At 45.0% G+C, this 21,612-nt stretch overlaps 1 long non-coding RNA gene across 2 annotated transcripts; it reads left to right on the top strand.

The window, feature by feature from the left end:
• Nucleotides 1–18,731: 18,731 nt before the first annotated feature.
• LOC103563540 (uncharacterized) lies at nucleotides 18,732–21,263 on the top strand. Of its 2 annotated transcripts, none has more exons than XR_011540060.1 (3): nucleotides 18,732–19,122; nucleotides 19,566–19,816; nucleotides 20,931–21,263. It is a non-coding gene; the product is annotated as an uncharacterized lncRNA (long non-coding RNA). The 2 variants fall into 2 exon arrangements; XR_547903.2 differs by lacking the exon at nucleotides 18,732–19,122 and adding an exon at nucleotides 19,366–19,467.
• Nucleotides 21,264–21,612: the final 349 nt, after the last annotated feature.

The raw sequence follows: 21,612 nt of genomic DNA, 5'->3' as shown, positions 1-21,612 counted from the left end.
GCACTACCAGTCTGACACAAAATATTGAGTGTCGTCTTCTTGGTTCCATGACTTGGGGGTGGGGAGTGAGCCTGGTGGTCAGGCATCATTATGGACAGAAGTGGGGAAAACGAGCAGGCAGGAAGGGACATAGGATAGCTTCATTTTAGAAGCCATTTTAGGATTAAAAATATTATAGGATAATAAAAAAATGTATACTTCCACTAGAGATAAGTGAGACTTGGTTGTATTATGAAATATCAATTTAACTGATATTATTAAATATCAACTAAATATCAATTTCCAAGCAGCTCTCTTCTCTTCTGAAAGGCGATGAATTTAGGAACACCCTTATGTGACAACGTGATGAAAATCAATACATGTCAGATTTCCAGATCACTGCTTTAAAAGACATATTCTAATAAATGAAAATATATAATGTATAACTGGCACTCCAGTTATCAGAAATCCAAGTGGAGATGTGGACAGAAGAAAGTCCGTGTATAAAGCTGTTAGTTCTTCTGAGATGCTCCACCAATGCCATTCTTCAGGGACTGTTGAAATAAAACTGGCATGTGGTGTTTCATTCTGATTTATCAGGGAATTTATAATGGAACAAATATCTTTGTTTATGTCATATTTGGGGGTAATTAAGAAATACTTTTCTTGTGATCATTTCACCCAATTGTCCATTACTGCTAATAATTTAGTTGCTTGCAGTAAAGGAAGTCCATGAAAGAATGAACGGTTTCTACTATCATTCATTTCATCAACTCCTAGTACTTATAGTCAAGCATGGAAAAACCAACAACAGGAACTTTGAGGATGAGGTGAAGATCTCAGGAAGTACTGTGTGTAGCTGGTGAATCAAGGAGACATAGGATGTCCTGGAACTAAACCAGGAGACATGGCAGCCTAGCAGGAATTCAAGCCTATAAATACCCAAGACAAATGCTTCTGGGGCTGGCCTCTGTCTGGAGTAGCTCCAGCTTGCCTGTCTTCATAAGGTGGCTTTAGTATTTTGTGGATAGCAAAAAAAAAAATGTACTGCTCAATTTGGTCCCAAGTAAATTTTGAGTTTCAGAAGTAGGTTTTAATTGAAGTGTGGGAAAAGTACAAATCCTAAGTGTTACACTACTCACACTATTGCAAAGTGAACACACCTGGTTCCAGCATCAAGCTCAGGAAATAGAAGATAGCCAGCACCCAGAAGCCTTCCTCATTTCCCCTCCCAGGCACACCCTCCCCACCCCCCGCTTTAAAACCGTGGACTGCCTTAGCCAGTATGATGGAATCAGGCAGTGTGCATTCTTATGTCTCTGACTTCTTTCATTCAACATAGCAGTGTTATTTGTAACAGCCAAGAACTGGAAACAACCCAAATGCTTAGCAACAGAAATAATGAGTAAGTAAATTGTGATCTATTCACACAATGTAACATAACACAGCGAACAAAAGGAATGACCTGTTGCTACACGCAGCAGCATGGATTAATTTCACAAACATAAGGTTGAGTGAAAGAAGGCAGACTCACAAGAATATACAATTCAAAAACAAACAAAACCAGGCTATGGGGTCAGAAGTCAGAGCCGTGGTTCCCTTTGGGGATGATGAAAAGGGTAATGTCCCAGGGGTTTTCCAGCATTTTAAACTGTAGCCATTACAATGGATGTTTATGAGTTAAGGTTTAGGAGTAGGATTGGGGGTAGTATTATTATCGGGTTAGAGTTTTACATTATCCTGATTACTAATGAGGTCAAACATCTTTTCATATATTTATTGGCTAGTCTTTTGTGACAGGTCTGTTCACATCTTTTGCCCATTTTTCTGTAAGCTTGTGTGGCTTTTGCTCACTGATTTGTTTTTCACATATTCTTGATCCAATTTCTCTCTTGTATCTGTGGTCATACCTCTCTGGTTATATGTATTGCAAATATCTTCTCTCCCTCTGAGTCTTCTCTCTTCTCTTTCTTAATGGTGTCTTTTTCACATTGAAATATAGTTCACATACCATAAATACACCTATTTAGGGCATACATTTCAGTGGTTGTTAGTTTATTCACACAGGTGTGCATTCATCACCACTATCTAATTCCAGAACATTTTCATCAGCCCCCAAAAGAAACCCCATTCCCATGAGCTGTCACTTATTCCCTCCTCCTCCAGTCCTTGGCAACCACTCAGCTTTTTGTCTCTATTGATTTGCCTACTCTGAACACTTCATATAAATAGAATCATACAATATGTGTTCTATTGCGTCTGACCTATAACACTTGGCATAAAGTTTTCAGAGTTCACCGTGTTGTGGCATGTATCAGTCCTTCATTCCTTTCTATGGCTGAATACTATTCCATTGTATACATATAACAGATTTTGTTTATCATTTCATCAGTTGATGGACATTTGAGTTTTTTCTACTTATTTGTTATTATGAATAATGCTGTTGTGAACATGTGTGTACAAGTTTTTGTGTGAACATATGTTTTCAATTCTCTTTGATTTAAAGCCAGGAGTGGAATTGCTGGGTTATATGGTAACTCTACGTTTAACTTTTTGAGAAATGGCCAAACTTCTCAGAAACAGTCTCACCATTTTACATTACCACTAGCAAGGTATGAGGGCTCCAATTTCTCCACATCCTTGCCAATCTTGCTTATTGTCTGTCTTTTTGGTTATGCCATCCTAGAGGATGTGAAGTGGTATTTCATTGTGGTTTTGATTTACATTTTCCTAATGACTACTGATGTTTAGCATCTTTCCATGTGTTTACTGGCCATTTGTGTATCTTCTTTGGAGAAATGTTTATTCATATCTTTTGTCCATTTTTTAATTTTTTTTTATTTCAGTGTTGAGTTCTAAAAATTATTTATATATTCTGGATACGAGTTTCTTATCACACATATAATTTGCAAACATTTTCTCCCATTCTGTGGGTTGGCCCTTCACTTTCTTGATAGTGTCCTTTGAAGCAGAAAAATTTTTTAATTTTGATGAAGTCTAATTTATCTATTTTTTTTCTTTGGTTACTTGTGTTTTGGTGTCATATCTAAGAAACCATCACCTAGTTCAAGGTCACAAAGGTTTACACCTATGCTTTCTTCTAAGAGTTCTATAGTTGTAGCTTTGGTCTATGATCCATTTTGAGAGAATTTTGGGGTATGGTGTGAGGTAGGGATCCAATTTCATTCCTTTGCATGTGGATATTCAGTTGTCCCAACACTATTTGTTGTAAAGACTCTTCTTTCTCCCATTGAATTGTTTTGGCATCTTTGTCAAAATCAATTGATCGTAAATGTATGGGTTTATTTCTGGACTCTCAATTCTATCCCATTGATCTATATGGCTATCTTTATGCCAGTACCACTCTGTCTTGATTGTTGCAGATTCGTAGTAAGTTTTAAAATTAAGAAGTGTGCATCTTCCAACTTTGTTCTTATTTTTCAAATTGTTTGGGCTATTTTGGGTTCCTGGAACTTCTGTATCAATTTGTCAATTGCTACAAAAAAGGCAGCTGAGATTTTGATAGAGATTGTGTTGAATCTGTTGATCAACTTGAGGAGTATTGCCATCTTACCAACAGTAACTGTTCCAATCCATAAACATGAACCATCTTTCCATTTATTTAGGTCTTCAATTTCTTTCAATGACATTTTGTAATTTTCAGTATACAAGTCTTGCATTTCTTTTGTTAGATTTATTCCTAAGTATGTTATTCTCTGTAATGCTATTGTTAATGGAATTGTTTTCTTAATTTCATTTTCAGATTAATCATGGCTAGTATATAGAAGTACTACTGATTTTTATATCCTGCAACATTGAACTCATTTATTATCTGTAGTAGTCTTTTTTGGTATGGATTCCTTAAGATTTTCTATGTGCAAGATCATGTCTTCTTTAAAAAGAGATAGTTTTACTTCTTCCTTTCCAATCTGGATGCCTTTTATTTTACTTACTAGCCTAATCGCCTTGGCTAGAACCTCCAGAACCATGTTGAATAGAAGTGGTGAGAGTGAACATCCTTGCCTTCTTCCTGATCTTAGGAGAATCTTAGGTCCTTCACCATTTTGCCATTAGGTCTTTCTATGTTAGCCGTGGGATTTTCATAGATACCCTTTTTCAGATTGAAGCAGTTCCCTTCTATTCCTAGTTTGTTGAGTGTTTTATCATGAAAGGGTGTTGGATTTTGTCAAATGCTTTTTCTGCATGTATTGAGATGAACAAGGTGTTTTTATTTTTTCTTCTATTAATATAGCATATTAAATGGATTGATTTTCTTATGTTGAACCCACTAATGGTATCCTTTGATAAACAGAAATCCTTATCTTAATACGTCAATTTATCAGTCTTTTACTTTAGATTTTATGTTTTTGTGCCCTGTATAAGAAATCTTTGTCCATCCCAAGATCATAAAGGTATTCTCCTATATTCTCTCTTATATGCTTTGTTATTTTACCTATCATATTTAGATCTACAATCCATCTGGAATCGAGTTTTGTGTAGGGTGTTTATAGCGATCAACATAAATTTTGTCCACATTGATTTCTAATTGACCCAGCACTATTTATTGAAAAGATCATCCTTTCCCATTAATCTGATGACGAAAGTGTCAGCTTTATTGTAAACTGAGCTTGTGTGTTTACTTCTGGACTCTCTATTTTGTTCCATTGATCATTTGCGTAATCTTGCTCCAATGCCACATTGCCTTAATGACTGAGCTTTATAACAAGCCTTGATATCCTGTAGTGTAAGTCCTCTTCTTGGTTCTCTTTCTTCAAGATTACCCTGGCTATTTTTGACACATTATATTGCTGTATAAATTTTACAATCAACTTGTGAATTCACAAACACATACACATGCACACACAACACCTGAAATTCTTAATAAGACTGCATTGAGTCTATAGCTCAATTTTGGAAAGAATTAACCTTTATACAATATTGAGGATCCGTGTGAGTTCATCAGCAAGAGTTTTTTAAGCCTTGCTTTTTCTATGATTTTATTTAATGAGAATTAAGCAAAGATAACAACAACAACAATAATAATAGCTAACATTTTTAATAGTTACTATATGCTGGATGTTTGGGCTGTTTTATGGGGATTATCTTATTTCATTATAAAAATTTGCCAAAAGTATGAGACCTCCCTGAAGAAAGCCATAACGTTTTGTTAAAGGCATAAAAACAATATTTGAACAAATGATGGGCACAGCATGCCCTTGGATGGGAAGAATTAATAATCATCAAAGTGTCAATGATTTCCAAATAAATATTTACCTTAAATTAATTCCACTCAGAATATCAATGGTGTTTTCCTAGAGCTGTATAAAAAGCACTTTAGCATGTATATTGAGGAAATTCTAAGTGGTTTCGAATTGACAACAAAAATCTTTAATTTCAAAAAAGAATATTCAAAGTAGGATTTCCTTACCAGATACTTAAACTTTCCACGTTGCTAATGTAATAATTTTTTTTAAAACCATATGGTTTGGGCTCATAAATTAACTTAAAGATCAGAAAACTAGAAAATAAAAAAGATCTGAGTATATATTCAAATTTAAAACATGATCAAGACAGCATTTCTGTTCAGTGGGGAGAAGATGATTTATTTAATAAATGCTATCAGGATAATTGTTATTGAGCTGCAAAAAATGCCTCCAACCATGAATAAAATCGTTATGAATGGATTAAAACTTGAGACGAAAACCATAAAACAAATGATGGTAAAATAAATTTAAGAGAAAATTTGCACAGCCTCAAGACTGGAGAGGAGAGAGGACTCACACGAAACTGAGGATCTAGAATCCGTAAGAGGAAAGACTAACAAGTTTGACTACAAAAAGTTAAAATGCAAAAACGTACTGGGAAAAATGTTTGCCACTTTCTTAACGGACGAATTAGTGCCCCTAATATAATGGGAGAGCTGGCAACTGATTTAAAAAAAAAACTCAACGCAATAGAAACTTGAACAAAGGATGTGACTGGGCAACATGTGATAGAGGAAATGAAAATGGCCAATAAACATTTGAAAAGATCTCCAGACTCTCTTCTAGATGGGGAACTGCAATTTGTATCAACGTGATAGCATTTTTCACCAACCATAGTGGAAGAATTAGAAGGCTCCAAAAGCACATTCAGTTCTTACGAAGCTGTAGAGGAAACAGACCATCTCATACAATGTTAGTGGGAGGGAGAATTACTTCCTTTCGGTAAAGGAAGCTGGCTGGCAGCATCGGTTAAAATGTGAAACGTATAGACCATTGAACTCAGCAAATCCATTTGGTAGATGCTATACTTCAAAGGATGTGTGTTCACAGATGGCTTTTTGCAGCTATTGAGGAACGAGTTAGATCTGTTGTGTGGACTGTATGAGATGTCCATAACGTAGTTAAGTGGAAAAAGCAACTTGCAAAGTAATGTTATAGACTCTTAATAACACACATTTAAATCGCATTTATTATGCAGTAGAGTCGGTTCTAAGTGATTCACTTAGATGGAAACATCAGGACCAATGAGGTTGTGCTCCCATCAGTCCTGGTTTATTGGTAGGAAGCTGTGGCACCAAAAGGTCACAGAGCAGGTGTGTGGTGGAGCAGAGACTGGAACCCAAGAGCTCTGATTCAAGTCTGTCTATAATCTCTCTGGTATTCTGCATGTTGATCCCATTTTTAAAAACGATCAAATTTCAAAGAAGACAGAAAAAAAAAACCCTCTCTACATTTGAAATATTTTTTAATGAAATATATGATATGAAATAACTGCAGGAAGTTTTTCTACCTTTTAATGCATTCTTCTGGTTGCAGAGATCACTGGTTCTCACTAGAATCATCTGGTGAGTTTTAAAAATGCTGCTGCCTGGGCCCCACTCTCAGAGATTCTGATTTAACGGGTGTTGGGTGTAGTCTGGGCATCAGATTTTTACGAGCTCCCCGGGTAATTTTTAAAGTGTAGCAAAGTCTGAGAACCACCGGCATAGATAACTTAGGTCCGAAGCCCAGTTTTGGAATAGTTGGCATGTGATCTGTGATTCTATTTTTGCAATCATCCTGTTCACCACTAGATGGAGTACTGTCCACATGAGAGCTATCAGGCAGCAAGGATTTTGCAGAACTCTTTTCGGTAAGCAGAAGGCATTCAGGAAGCACCGGGATGGAATGGACCAGATTTGTGACCAGTTATTCGGCCAGACTTTGGCCTCGCCCTGTATTACATAGTCAGCATACATCTTTTTAAAGTTCCGGAAAGAAATTCTCGTCATCTTTGAAGCCTGACTTTTGCTCCAGTCACAGGGCACGGCCCCTCAGTTTCTTCCTGTCTCTGTGTTTTCTTGGATGTGAATTACAGAAAGCCATTCTTTAAGGAAAGGCCACACCCTCTGTTGTTTGGCTGCGAGGGTAAAATGGAATGACACTCTTTGGAAATCTATTCATTAAAAGTACATAATCGTGTAGTACATAGCCAGGAGGGCAATATTGAAATCCTTTTTATAGATTCAGATTCGTGGTGCCAGTAAATAGGACAGTGAGGAGAAAACCATTAAATTAAGAAGCTTCCCGTCCCCCTAACACACAAGAGTGTGATTTCTCCAGAAAACAGGTATCTCTGGGCTTAATTTTTCTCCCTCTGATCTCAAAATAAACACCAACCTCCACACTTGTTGGTCACGCACTGTTGATTCATTAAAGAGCCGTATGCTGATTTCCCGTAAGTGCTTAACTCGTAATGATTATGGGCAAAGTCAAGAAACATAATTTAAGGAAAATTTTGCAATAAAATTAGCCTCAGAACTAAGTGTAATTACTGTATCAGTGTTTCCACTATTTGGACTTTTTCCCATTGGAATTTATGAATAATGCTCTAAGTGAATGTACAATTTACATGTTTCCTAGAACAAAGGGCTCCAACTCATCAAGGGATGAGATGGTGGCTATATCCCAGAGCAGGGTGTGAAGGAGGTGTGACTTCCACCACAGCTACTCATCCGCAAAGCAGTCTATGAACCAGAAGGCCCGGTGGACTACCATCCTACCAAAATCTGTCCCCAAATCTGCATTAGTCAGGGTTCTCCAGAGAAACAGAACCAACGGCACGCACACACAGACACACACACACATATATGGTTTAACTTAAGGAATTGGTAATTCCTTGTAATAAGTTCCTCGACAATTACGAAGGCTGAGAAGTCCTCAGATCTGCAGTCAGCAAGCTGGAGACACCGAAGAACCGAGAATGTAAGCTCCTGTTCAAGGCCAAGTCTGAAGACAGGAGAAGATCCGTGTCTCAGCTCAAAGACCGTGAGGCCGAGGGAGCGAATCCTCCCTCACTCAGCCTTTTTGTTCCATTCAGGCCTTCAACAGATTGAACAGAAATCAAACAGCTTTCTCAAAGTGTGTTCCACAGAATTCTAGTTCATTGGAATGTTACTACAGGCGATTTGGTATAAAAGGGTTCCAGTGTCAAATAAGTTTGGAAACTCCTGGATAAAATAGTTAAACGACCTCTTTTCTGCAGTCCTTCTCGAAGCCTTTAATATGTGGGGTGCTTTATGATTATCCAAGAAGAGGAGATGCTTCTCGAAGGTTTCCCAACTTTCTTAGCACAGTATCTTGTTTGGCATTTAGCAGCTTTCCAAACACTGGAATACTGTTTCACTAAGTACTTCAGAGCAGAGACTGTGTTTTATCTGATTTTGGGCCCCAGCCTCTGGCTCAGTGCCAACCAAACAGAAGAGACCCAGTAAGTACTTGAGGGTCTATTAAATGAAATGATGAACGATCAATGAAAGGGGAGTGAGATACGGCCAAGCCATAAACAAATTCTACACAAGACTAGCCTGAGACTATGCGAGGACTTCCTCGCCTGCTCCCAGAGGGCCAGAAAATGTGAAATACATTTTGAGGGCCTTGGAGCAGAGCCTAAGCTGTCACCATTTATAGAAGATGGCACAGGGAGAACAAGGGTGAATTTACTCTTTCTTAGCGAAGTGGAGGCCGCCTGGGCCCTGCCCGTATCCTCTGTTCCTCCCAACTTCTGGCAGCTGCATCTCTGTCTGAGGTTTTCTTTTGCTGGAAGAGGCCAGCTTTGCTGTCTACTCAGCAGGCGCCTGGGAGCAACTCTTCCCAGTGATCAACTGGAGTTGGTGTATGGATACGCCGGCTCCTCAACCCCACAGATGGGGTGGCTCAGCGTTGTGTGCTACTCCCAGAGTGCTCCAGCGGATTGTGCTTACATGGCCCACAGTGGAGACTTGATAATGCTCTGGCTCCTTCCCACCCCTGCCTCACTTCCCCAGCCCCCTGCTAGGATCGGCTGGGATCACCTCTCATATTCGCTACCTGCTCCTGATCCTTGGCTCCCATTCTGCTTCTGGGAGAGAGACCCCTAACACCACAGTGCTCACCTTTCAATGGACTCTTTCCTGTCGTAATTCCACCCCAACTATAGGACCTTGGGACCCTTGGAAATTCCTCCTAAATGATTTCTTGGCCCCTCAAAGGGGGACCTCATGTTGGCCCGTGAGCCTGTTTATCAGCTGCAGGCATCCCCCTGCACGCCCCAGACAGGCGATCATCGGTATAGGGGAGAGACTCGGCGCTGAGCCTGGTACTGTCCCAGGTGCTGGGATACAGAGGTGAGCAAGACAGGCTTGGAACCAGCCCTTAGGAAGCTTCCAGGCGTTTAGGGAAGACAAGCGCAAATCACATTATCACACAAATCAATGAGCAATGATAATGTTTAATAAGCACTGAAAAGTAAAGCCACGGTGTGCTATGAAGAATAACAGAAAGGCCTAATCCAGTCAAAGATATGAGGGAGGCTTCCCAGAGGAATTGAATTTAAGGCTGAGATATGAAGGATGAATAGGAACTAGGTAGGCGTGGGGGTGGGGCAGGGTGGGGAAGAGAGAGTCAGGCAGAGGGAACAGCATATGCAAAGGCCCTGGGTAGTGGAGTGTGCTTCTTTTCATGCCACTATTCCAGATAGGTGGGCCTTCCAAGGTTCCTCCCATCTAGGAGGCATGAGCAGAGGCAGGGAGAAAAGCGCCCCTCTTAACTCTCTGCCAAACTTTGTCTTCTGGGCCCCCAACAACTCTACTGGTTCTCTGAGGCTCCTGAATGTCTCTCCTGCAGTTTAGCTCCATCTCCTGTTGTGTAGACTGTTCGCAGTCCCCCTCTCTGCACACTGCCCAGGCACCTGGAGTTGGGCTTGCTCTGGCAGGTGAAATATGAGCAGACTAATAAACTCCTCTTCCTGGAGGAGGCCTTGAAAAGCTGATGCACAATGGCTGTCTCTTTCCCTTCTGCCACGGCTACTGGCAGTGTTCCAGATGGGTCAACTCTGTCCATCTAGGACAACAGTGACGCGTCAGCTGATCCTCAATCATCATGTACCGTAAGTGAGAAACAAACCTGTGTTGTTTTAAGCTGCTGAGATTTGCGGGTTACTGCTGTAATATGGGCTAGCCAATCGTGACTAACAAACCTGTGAAAACGGCTCGAGGAAAGACACACACAGCACACACGGGCAGAGCACACAGTGGTTAACTGCACCCTCTCTGCGCCCGCTGGCTTGCATTCGAATCCTGACTCTGCCACTTCCTTGCTAAGAGACCCTGGGCAAGTTGTTCCAGTTCTTTATGCCTCTATTTCTTCATCTATAAAGTAATAATTGTGTTTACTGCATATTCTTGTGAGAATTACATGAGTTAACTCATGTAAGGAACTTGGAAAATTGCCAGACACAGAGTAAGTGCTCAATAAATACTAGCTTTATTATTTTTACTTCCTCGAAAACAAACAACAGTTGGATGCCGCAGGGGGCCCAGATCCCTCCTTAGGAAAGATATTATCCAGAAGAAACCTCGCTGGCATCTGGCTTCCAGGAGAGGCAATCTTCCATATCAAGGGATGCAAACTCAGATGTCTTCAAGGAGCCAGCCAGTGGCATCAACGTGTTTAGGTTTCATTTTTTTCATGTTTGACAGAGGCCAGGTACAAAGAAAAACTCGAGGCTTCTATAATAAAAACAATGGTGCAAATGAAATGATAAATGGCAGCTGATGTTCAGCTTCCATGCTGGGGGGCCCTGGGTGATGTGGGTCGTATGGGGAGGAGAAGCACTGGAGAGTGCGTGCCCCATCCACAGGGCAGCCGGGGGCCGGCTGAAAATGCAGGTGCAGTGATGCTAAAGAAGTAGGAGATTCTGCTTCTAACACGTAAATTTGCTTCTTTTTAAAACTTTGTTTAGATCATACAGACCACAGTCTGGGGTTTGTATCTGCTGTTTTCAAGACCCTGCGCTCGCCTGGGCAGATGTTCAAACATTTGCGTCACTAAATATTTGGGTGCTTGTTTGGAAGGCCTTTCCAGAACCTAGGTAGCATCTTCCTAAATGTGCCTGTTGGCCTCCCTCTCCTGCAAACATAAACCCTCTCCCATTTTTGAAGTGGCAATGTTTTCAGGATTCACCACCCTCTCAAAGTTAACTAACTACTGCCAATTCTCCTCTTTTTGCTGAGGAAGACTGGCCCTGAGCTAACATCCATGCCCATCTTCCTCTACTTTATACATGGGACGCCTACCACAGCAAGGCTTTTACCAAGTGGTGCCATATCCGCACCCAGAGTCCAAACCGGCGAACCCGGGCCGCCAAGAAGCGGAAGGTGCGAACTTAACCGCTGTGCCACCAGGCCGGCCTGGAAGGCGTACGTTTTTGAGGCAACTTTGAGGGAATGGCCCTGCTGCAGCCTTGGAGCAATGCTGCCGTCCATTTGTCCATTTGGAATCTGTCCAGCCTCCTTCAATGGTCAACCAACAGCAGGTGTGTGCAGTCCTGGGGTGCAGGTTCCCCCCACCCCCTCCCTTCTCTCCCACACAATGGGGAAAGGTCAGAGAGCTTAGGAAGCAATCCTGCCCCACCTTTTGTCTGTTAACCTTGGCCTGGGGTAAGCGTGATTTCACATCAGCCAGAGTAAAGCAGAGGCATCCTTCAAAACTGTTACCAGTGACTTCTAAGTTGACACCACGCAGATCACCTAAAATGTTTTTTGATGATTCAGTCTCTTATCTGTAATGTAGGTGTAATAATAGCATCTTCAGAGAGTCACATGTCACGTAGTTCATTAGCATTTCCAAACCCAGGTGAGCTGCTCTCGGGGAGAGAGGGTGTACCCCGGCTGCACGGCTCCATATGATCCCATACGAGAACATCTCCATTTTCTGGTAGCAGCTGAATGGGGAAAATGATTCTGAGAAATGTGATTTAAAATACTTCACAATGATGCATTAATACTTCACACGACTGTCACAGTTTCTCACTGCAATTTCTCTTTCCATGTAGGTTTCTCCAAACGGAGCTGGCAGATTTTTTTCTCCCCATTCCGATGCCAATTCCAATTCCTACCTTTGTCTAACTTCTTGCTTGTGGTCTAAACATATAGCCACACACAAACACGGGAACAAATTGGTTTTTAATCATGTGCAAGAGGGAAAACAGGGGGAGCCTTCGCTGGGTAATGAAATGCAGAGAGTCTTAACGTTCTGGAAGAAGAGAAAACCTTTCTAGAGACATTTTTTTCAGAATCATCCCCATTAGTGTTAGAAGACATTTGCTGCCACTTTAAAAGACAAAGCTTTGTAACGTGTCTGTAACTAGCGCAGAACAAATGAATTTATTTCAGATGGGTTCCTAGCAGCAGCCGGGGAAGCTCTTGCCTACACCTCGATCCTTCCAGCAGGTACATGGGGACCAACTCTTCTGTGGGAACTTTGGACATGGCCAGTCCTGGAGGGAGGGCTCACTGGGGGGCGAGGCATTCTTCTGTCTCTTCTGGGCACCCACTACTGCAAAAGACGTCGGCTTCAAGCACAAGATGAGGATCTGGTTCTCTTTATGGTCTTTTGTTATTCTCCAAATATTCCTGGCTCTGCAGTTACAAGAATGGGTGCAGTGGGGGCCAAGGGGCATGGGGGTTAGGGGTGGGGTCTTTCCACACGTGGTGACCAGGAGCACATAGATAAGCCTCAGCCAGCAGGGGTCAAGAGGCCGGCCGACTACATGCAACTCCTTCATTAGATCATGGGGCACCACCTACTGAAACTCTCCAAACATCTATTTACGCAAACACAGCAATACTGAGGCCAGTACTGAGCACACTAGCCAACCCAGTTCTGATCAGTCAGATGTCCGACTGACTGGCCGGTGCCTGTGCCTTCCAGGTTATTTAATATTTTGAATGTTACCCCTGCCCAGGGGCATGGAAGAAGCTAAGGTCCCAGTCATCTATGTGCATGAGCTCATCTAATCTTCACACGGTCTTGCTGTGTAGAAACTGTTGGTATGCCCACCTTCACAGGTGAGGAAATTGAGACTCCAATGAAGGCTTTTGAGATCATTGAGTCAACAAGCTGGAGAGGCAGGCGTCTCCTTGGTGGGCAAGAATCCAGGCTGGTTCTCTCATCTTTGTATTCCCAGGTCCGGCGCACAGTAGTTGCTCAATTGGTATCTACCAAATGACTGAGCACAAGAAGAAATAGCTGAATGAACATTCCACTTCATGGTGACACCTCCTTGGGGAATAAGGATCCTTCTGATTTCTCGTATTTGGCTTCTTCTTCTAGCCCCTGATAATTGCACCCTCAGCTCAGAGCAAAGTAGGCTGCAGAAGAGCCGCTCAAACAGCAGCTAGTGATTCATTTAGAAAGACATGCCCCCCTTCCCTGCCATGGCCTCTATTCCAGCCCCATTCACCCCAAAGGCTGTAGCACCCTCTTGCAGCCCTGCCAGAGGTGGGTGTGGCATCAGCTCTGGCCTCAGTGGCTGTGTGTCCTTGGCCAAGTCACTTAATGTCTCTGAGTCTCAATTTCCTCATCTGTAAGATGGGACAAATATTAAATCTTACTGTGCAGATTGGATGGGACCAGGTTTCTGCAGGGTCTAGCGTAGTGATCCTGTTACAATAACAGTGCAATTGCAGAAAACATCTTTCCCAAATGTGTACATGCGGTTCACTGGACTAGTCTCTCTGCCTTCGAGTATTTGGAAATTATATAATTTTTTTTTAAATAAAGGGACCCATACAGGCACCTCAGTGATGTATTGGGACTTGTTTCTAAGGGAAAGGAAGGTGGAAGCCCCACTAGGGGCTCAGGGCAGGTCTGGCGTGGGTAGAGAGGGCAGTAGAGGGATCTGCCAGAAAGGCCAATATTACCTCCGTGCGCTCAGGAGGGTTACAAGTCCTCAGCCAACAGAAGCCAGCCTGGAGTTTCCAAGCTAAGTCCACTAAGCCAACAATGAAAGCCCCATTGCTGGGAATCCGGAGAAGTCAAGAGGTTGACAATGAGGACGTCCTCACTCGTTGCTTATCTTTCCTGGATTCTGGCTCATTCTTCCATTCCCACGTACTTACTCAAGCCATTTCTCTTAAACCTCTCCTCTCAGCTACCCACAGGGTCCATTGCCACCACCGTCTTATAGGCATAACTTTCCCTTTGGTCCTATCTTTTTAACCCCAAATATTTAACCTATTTCTGGGGTCTGTCCCACCCCTGCTTGCCCAGACAGCTGTCCTCTGAATGCATGTGATAGGGCTTGAAGAAGTCCTCAAAAAAATCGTATCAAATATTTCCCATTCTTTTCCCAGGCAATGATAGAATTGGAGTTGGCCATGTGACACGGAGTTAACTATGTGACTTGCTTTGGCCAATAAAATGTGGGTGAAAGTGATGTGTGTAGCTTCTAGGCAGAAGCTTTAAGAGCCAGCACACCATTTGCCAAGTTCTCTTTCCCTCTGCCATACAGCTGGCAACATTCTGACTGACGGATCCTCTGTCAACCTATGTCTTGGAGTGAGGACGATGCAGGGCAGGGCCCCCAGTCTCCCAACAATGGGCATACAGCATGATCAAGAAATAAGACCTTGTTGTTGTAAGCCACTGAAATTTGGAGGTTGTTTGTTACCGCAGCAGCATCTATCCGAGACTGACTAATGCAGGCTAGATCTAGAGAGTGGAGAGGCTATTGGATGAAGCACACAGGCCATAGCTAATGGTTGATGACTGACCTTCCCCTCCAGGATACCATGAGACAGAAGCAGAGCTGGAGGGCCAGGGGAAGCACAGCCTCCACAAGGGGGCCTTTCCATAGTTGTCACTACTCTGGTGGAAAGACTTTAGCCGAGTCAGTGTAGAACATGTGACTGAACATGCCGAGGCTCAGTGTGGCTTCATTTTATCTTACCTCCCCACCAGCAAATGCCAAAGTTCCCCTGACCTCAGGGCCCACCCTCATCATCAACGGGCCTCCTCTCCTGAATTTACAGTTTAGCTGGCTAATCCGTTAAGATCCTAGATCATGATTAAAACTAGCATTGACATTTCTTGCACTATTTGTCTAAGAATCAACCTGTTTCCCTTTCTACCAGTGCCTTCCACCTCTCATGTGGTAGTAAATGTACAAAGTTTTAAACATTCTTGGTCTGTAGTTTTATAAACTTGCGTAGAGAAAGATGCCGAAATCCTAAGTGTACAATTTAGCAAATTATGATGAGGCCAAGACCCCTGTAATTATCAACTCAGTTGGCAAATTCATGCAGGATGCTAAATCAGAACTTCCAACTGAGGCACCGAGGCCCGTAGAGGCTGCATTCCAAAGTGGTGAGCACAAAACCAGTCGCATGACACTCAAAACCAGGACCCACTTGAGGGCAGAGGACTGAGTTGTTGAATGTTAAAGAAGATGTGTCAAGAGCATCTCTTTGGAGAAGACTGAGCTGAGAGTCCCAACACCCCCACCATGAGGGGAGGAGTGGAACTGCTTCCCTCCTTCCCTCAATCAAGAGAGAGGGGCTTCAAAGGGACCGCAGGGAGTTCTTGACATGCGTCCCTTACCAGAAAGGGGGCCCAGTGGACTGGTGTCTGATGCCTGCTCGGGAAATCTTGAGGACAAAGGATCAAATTCCAGTGGGACTGTTCATCAGTGATCCACCCTTAGAAAACCTACCTAGATGAAGGAGTAAGTTTAGCACAGGGGCTGGCACAGGTGGGAAGATCTCTGTCCACCATAGTAAGCCATTATTATAATTATTCTTGCCCTTGGGCTTGAGACTCGACGAATGGGGTAAATTCCTCCTGGAGAAGGCTTCACTGCTTCCAGACTACTTACTGGATAATTCGGGTCTGGGTCTCTGTTCTCGGAGGGCTGTCCATACAAGCACAGCAGGGGCACTGTCTGAGACCTGAAGGGAACGGACCTAATCATCTCTCCCACCACCCATCTCTGCCCCCCACCTCCTTCAATTCCATCATTCACCCTGGGTGAATGGGTATTCCTCTAAGAGCTCCTGTTAACCATAGAAGGGACAGCACAGCAACCTACAGATTGGTTAGCACCCCTGCCACAGCGCTTGGATTGCTCCAGGATGTGGATGTGGGCCATTTTCTTGTGGGCTGCCTGGCATCTCACCACCTTTCTTTCGGGGGGGCTTCCTTACTGTGGGAACCTCCATCAGCCAGCACATGCAGGGGTGGGCTGATGCAAGATTCACCAGCCCACCAGAGCTGATCCTTAAATTCTCGAGAATCTTTTGAGCTAGGTGTTGACTGATTGGCAGATAAAAATTGGCCATGGTGGGACTGTTTACACCATAGAAGTCAGCAGATTGCCAGAGATGAGAGGTTTTCCACTGGAGAACATGTTGTTAAACGGTTATCAGCACACGGCCAGGCACAGCACTTCAGTTGAGCCAAATGATGCCATCTGAGGCTTTGAATCTCAAGCAAGTGATGCAAGACAAAGGGACGAGACAGAACCCATTTACTGCAGCGGCATCGGGCCGGAGCAGTGGGTGGCAGAGCCTAGGGGCGCCCTGGCATGATCTTGGCTGGGTCTTCCTTCTGCCTGATTTCCTTCATGTCTACCCACCTTCCAAACCTCCTTCTCCTGCCTTCTCATGAATTCTGAGAGCTACCCTTTCCTGCTAAGTTAACCAGAGCCAGTTCCTCCTGAGGGTCTGGATACAGATGATTCCACATCGGTGGGCAGAGGTCCCCAAGCAAGGAGAAGCAGATCTCATTTTGATTTCTCAAGGGGAAGGGCTGCTCGGGGCAGAGCAGCCCTGGGCTCATTCAGTTAGCAAACATTTATAGAGCACCTACTGTGTGCCAAGCAGCAGATATCAAACAACTAACTATGCCATTAATTCTACTGTGGATCGTTCCCCCCTCATGAGTTCAGAGCAATCTATTGATAAATATTTGAGCCCTGCAATGGGTAAAAGGCTGGGCAAGGTACGCAGGGATATACTGACAAAAGTTAAACAATCCGGGCCTCCTCTCCTGAATTTACAGTTTAGCTGGCGACATAGGTATGTGCTCACGTAGCTGAGTATCTGTCTGGACACGAGTTCTTACTCGTGAGGATCGTGCGGAGCTGTAACTTTCAACCTGAGGGATCCAGGAAGCCTTTCGGAAGAGAGTGGGCTGCAGCGCAGCCTTGATAGTGGTCTCACGTGTGTGTGTATAATATACACACATGAATATGTGTATCTGTATATCAAGAAGTGTTATTTCCTTTATGCCATTTCTTTTTTTCTTAAAGTAAAATAGCTGTTTTATTAGGAAATAATATACATTCACTTCCAGAAAGGGTTCAACAGCACAGAAAACATACCTGTGAAATCAGCCCCCTGCGATCCTACCCACCAAGTGACCGCAGTTAGCACGGCCAGGAGAGCCTTTCTGCACAGCTGCGCGATCCTCTTATGCACGCTGGTGTGTAAGCAGCTGTTTTCACTCAACAATATGTCATGGACATTTCTCCATGCCAATTATTCCCAATCTACATTACCATTTAAGTGGCTGGAGAGTATTGCATTATACGGATGTACTCTAAATTAATCAAATCCCCATTGATAAACATTTAGTGTTGCGGTCAAGGGCACAGACTCTGGAGCCCCACAGTCCAAGCATAAATCCTGGCTCTACCACTCCCAGGCTGGGTGCTCTTGAGTGGAAACCTAACCTCTGAGCGCAGATTCCTCCTCTATAAAATAGGGGTATTAGTAATACCCACTGCACGGGGACGTTGTGAGTAGATATTTGTAAGACATTTATAACAGTTTCTAGCGCATAGTAGATGCTCAGTGAAGGCCAACTGTTGCTGCTGTCATCAGCAGGGCTGTGACCATCATCTGAATACATGCTCCTCATTACCTGCCTAGGATACAACTTGGAAGTGGAATGAAATAGGCAAACGGCAAACATTTAAAATCCTGATAAACATCTTCCAATTGCCCTCCAGAAACGTACCCATCATCAGTGGGCAGGACCTGCGTTTGGGAGGAGGCAGTGAGAAGGGGCAGCCATTGCCTTCCGGCCCCGGGCCCCCGGAGACCTTCGCAAGAGGTCCGCAGACCAGCCAGTGAGGTCTCCTGACTTGCCCAGCCTTCTGGGTGGCATTCTGCAATAAAAACCAGTAGGGAAATTAACAGCGAGTCAGGTCAGACTCTCTCACTTTGATTTCTAGGAGGAAAACTAGAGTTGAGGCCATATTCGAAAATATAGGTCAAATCTCGGTTTCTGTGGTTACCAAACACTGTCAATCACCAGTGACTCCCTCCCTCGGGGGTGATGCCAGGGTCCCGAGGCCTGGCAGCCGGGCCTGGCTCCCCTTGGTCTGCAACCCCCGCCCCGCTGCCCCGCGGACCCGGGGGTCTGCAGTGAGCGCCGCAAGAGGGCGGGGCCCGCGGACCCCTGACCGTCACTTCTCGGGGGGAGGGAGGCTTGCGCTGCCGCCGATGGGGCCCTGGGGGACCCCGGACGGCGGTCCTTGCACTCGCCCGCCCGGCTCCCCGCGTCCGCGCTGCAGGGAGCGCCCCGCCTGGGCACGGCCGTGCCCGCCCGGAGGAGGGAGGAGGCCGGCGGCCGCGGGAACAATGTGGTCGGTTGTTTTGCCGACTGTCAGCCTGGTTCCCGGATCCTCCTTTCCACGCCCCTTGGCCTAACCGCCACAGGCCCGGCACGCAGAGGGAAGAGCCCCCTTATTTGGTCTTGGAAAGAAAGGGGAAAGGTTATCCTCAGATGCCTGCGGCGTTGGGTCATCGGCCCGCAGCGCTTGGCCCGCGCCCGGGCGCAGCGCCGTCTCCCGCCGGTAGGTGGCGGCGCCGGGCAGCGCCTCGCCGGCCGCCCGAGTGGTAAACAAGCCCGCAGGTTCCGGTACCTCCGCTCGGGGCTTCTTTTGTGTGCGCGCCGTGAGGGAGGGGCGGGAGGGCCGGCCGGGGGAGGCAGAAGCGCGCGAAAAGAAAAAACAAAGCCTTTTATATGGGAGAGACAAGCTTTCAAAATCGGAAAGTCGGCTTCAGCGCGAGGGCGTGACTTTGCCGTGTCGGTTTCGTGTGAACCGTTTGCGAGCGCACGAGGGGATGCGGGCATCCGTGTTACGGTCAGCCGGGCAGTTGGGGTGCAAATTCCGTGAGGAACATTAATAAGACGCTATGTGAGGATTAGAACCTGCTTGGGGGTTTCCTTTCCTTCCTACCCCCACCCTCTCCTTTCTTCTCTCACTGCCTCCTTCCCCCTCCCTCCCTTTGCCAGCCTCTCAGGTGAGCTGGCGAGGTGCAGCGAGCCACCTGCCTTCTCTTGGCCAGAGCGGGATGGAAGCGGAGGTCCCTAAGCCCTGCCTACGTGCAGGCCGGCCCTTCCTCACCCGGATTGCTGATCCTCACACCACACCAGGATGACAGGAATTACCCTCGCCGTTTGACCCGGAGCTCGGAGAGGCTGAGGGCACACGGACAGGAAGTGGCAAAGCTGGGATTTGAATCCAAGTCCTTCACAGTTCGCAGGCAAGGCTTGACCCCAAATTAGCAGTTTATTACCTCGCCAATAACTCCTCCATTAAATAAAGCTCTTGTAATATGTACCATTCTCCAACGATCTTTAAAAAGAACCAAAACGTTTGCGATTTGAATTTCTGCAGCAGAACAAAGCAAAGCCACTCCCGTGTCAGGTGAATTTGATGGGCAAACCTGCGCCTCTCAGGTGGGAAGCGGAGTCAGGGGGCTTGAGCTTCTGCTTTTACTGCCTCCGGAGCTTATGTACTTCTCCAGAGAGGCTCTGGGACAGCATCCTGCCGAGGTCCTCGCTGCTCCACAGAGGGCTCCGAAGAGGGGCCTGCCAGGCGCCAGGCTGTGGCTAACTTTTACTTTCTATTTTAGGCAAGTTGCGGGCAGCCCTTTTGTTTGGCTGGGAGTCCAACACGCTCCTCTGCTCCTTCCCATTGTTCCATCTGCCCCCTGAGGGGGGCGAGGGCCAATAATTTTCACTCAAAAGATCTGTTTCGGGTTTCTTCATCTGGAAAGAAATTAATTTTCCAAGCCACACAATTATAGACAACTTTTTAAAGAGTTACTGGAATGACAGTTTCATGCTTAAACAGCGCCAGTTTTTCTTTTACAAAAACAAAGTTTGTGTGAACAAAATTAAATCCAAGAAATGTGGTTTTTCTCTATCTCTTTTTCATTAAATAGTAGGAAAAAAAAAAGCAGCTTCTACCAGTTTTGGGGGATTTCCAGGTTTCCAAGAATTTACTTAGCTTTCTACATAGTATGTTTCTGTGGAAAAATTACAGCAAGAATAGCCTGTAGATCATTACTTTCCAGTCATTGTTTTCTTGGTTCCCAGCTTCGGGGAGAACCAGCACTGTCTGGGTTTGCCTGACCTTCCAGAGCCCAGGTGCCCATCACAGGAACCAGAGCGAGTCCTTGGCAAGATCAGGAATGTGGCAGCTGTGGCTGCTGCCTTGTCCCTTCCCAGATGTGCCAGCAAACAGGGCAGAGGTGTCCTCTAAGCCCTCATGCTGCACTTCCTCCTGAAGCTCTCCCCACCGTAAAACCGTCCCCAAATCTTGATTCGGTTCCATTCAGTTGCCTGGATTGCACGCTCTGTTTATGCCTTCAGGTGGATGGAGCCCAAGGAACGTCACACCGTGCCACCATCATCTCAGGGACTGCCCTGTTTGGAGGGCAGCAGCACCCAGCCATCCAGCGTGGATTGAGGAACAGAGCTGTGCATCCTTGGCCGTGCTCTGTAACCTCTGTGCTCCAGCTGTTGTCAGGAGTTAATGATTTGTTCGGGTGTGAAGGACTTAACACAGTGTCTGGCCCATGAGGAGCACAGTAGGGACACCTCCCAGGATTGTTGGGAGGATTAAATGAAATAATGCCTGTAAATCCCTCAACCCTGGGCCTGGCACCCAGAAAGGGTTCAATAAACGTCTGGTGAGCACTATAATCGGCTACCTCTTTTTGAGTGTCAGCTATATGCTACAAACTGTTTAAGGCTCTTTACATACGCGCTTGAATCCTTATGGAAAACCTAGGATGTAGATAAAATTATTCCAGTACAGGGACTTTGGAATTAGGTGAGTTAAGTAAAATTACCCGAGGTCACACAGCTAGTATGTGGCAGCCCCAAGATCTGGCTGGCTCCAACGTGTGTGCCCTTTTGATTATGGGCAGCCTGGGAGGAAAGAAGAAATTATAAACAGTCCTATGCGGTGGGCTGAAGGGTCTTCATGGGAGAGGGGGTCATAACTGCCTCCTCATTATGAATAACTTGCTATTACCCCTGTGTCTTTGGG

Source organism: Equus przewalskii, chromosome 1, assembly GCF_037783145.1.
Source record: "Equus przewalskii isolate Varuska chromosome 1, EquPr2, whole genome shotgun sequence".
Classification (NCBI taxonomy): domain Eukaryota; kingdom Metazoa; phylum Chordata; class Mammalia; order Perissodactyla; family Equidae; genus Equus; species Equus przewalskii.
Note: the sequence above shows the minus strand (reverse complement) of the source record. Positions and strands in the feature narration are given on the sequence as shown.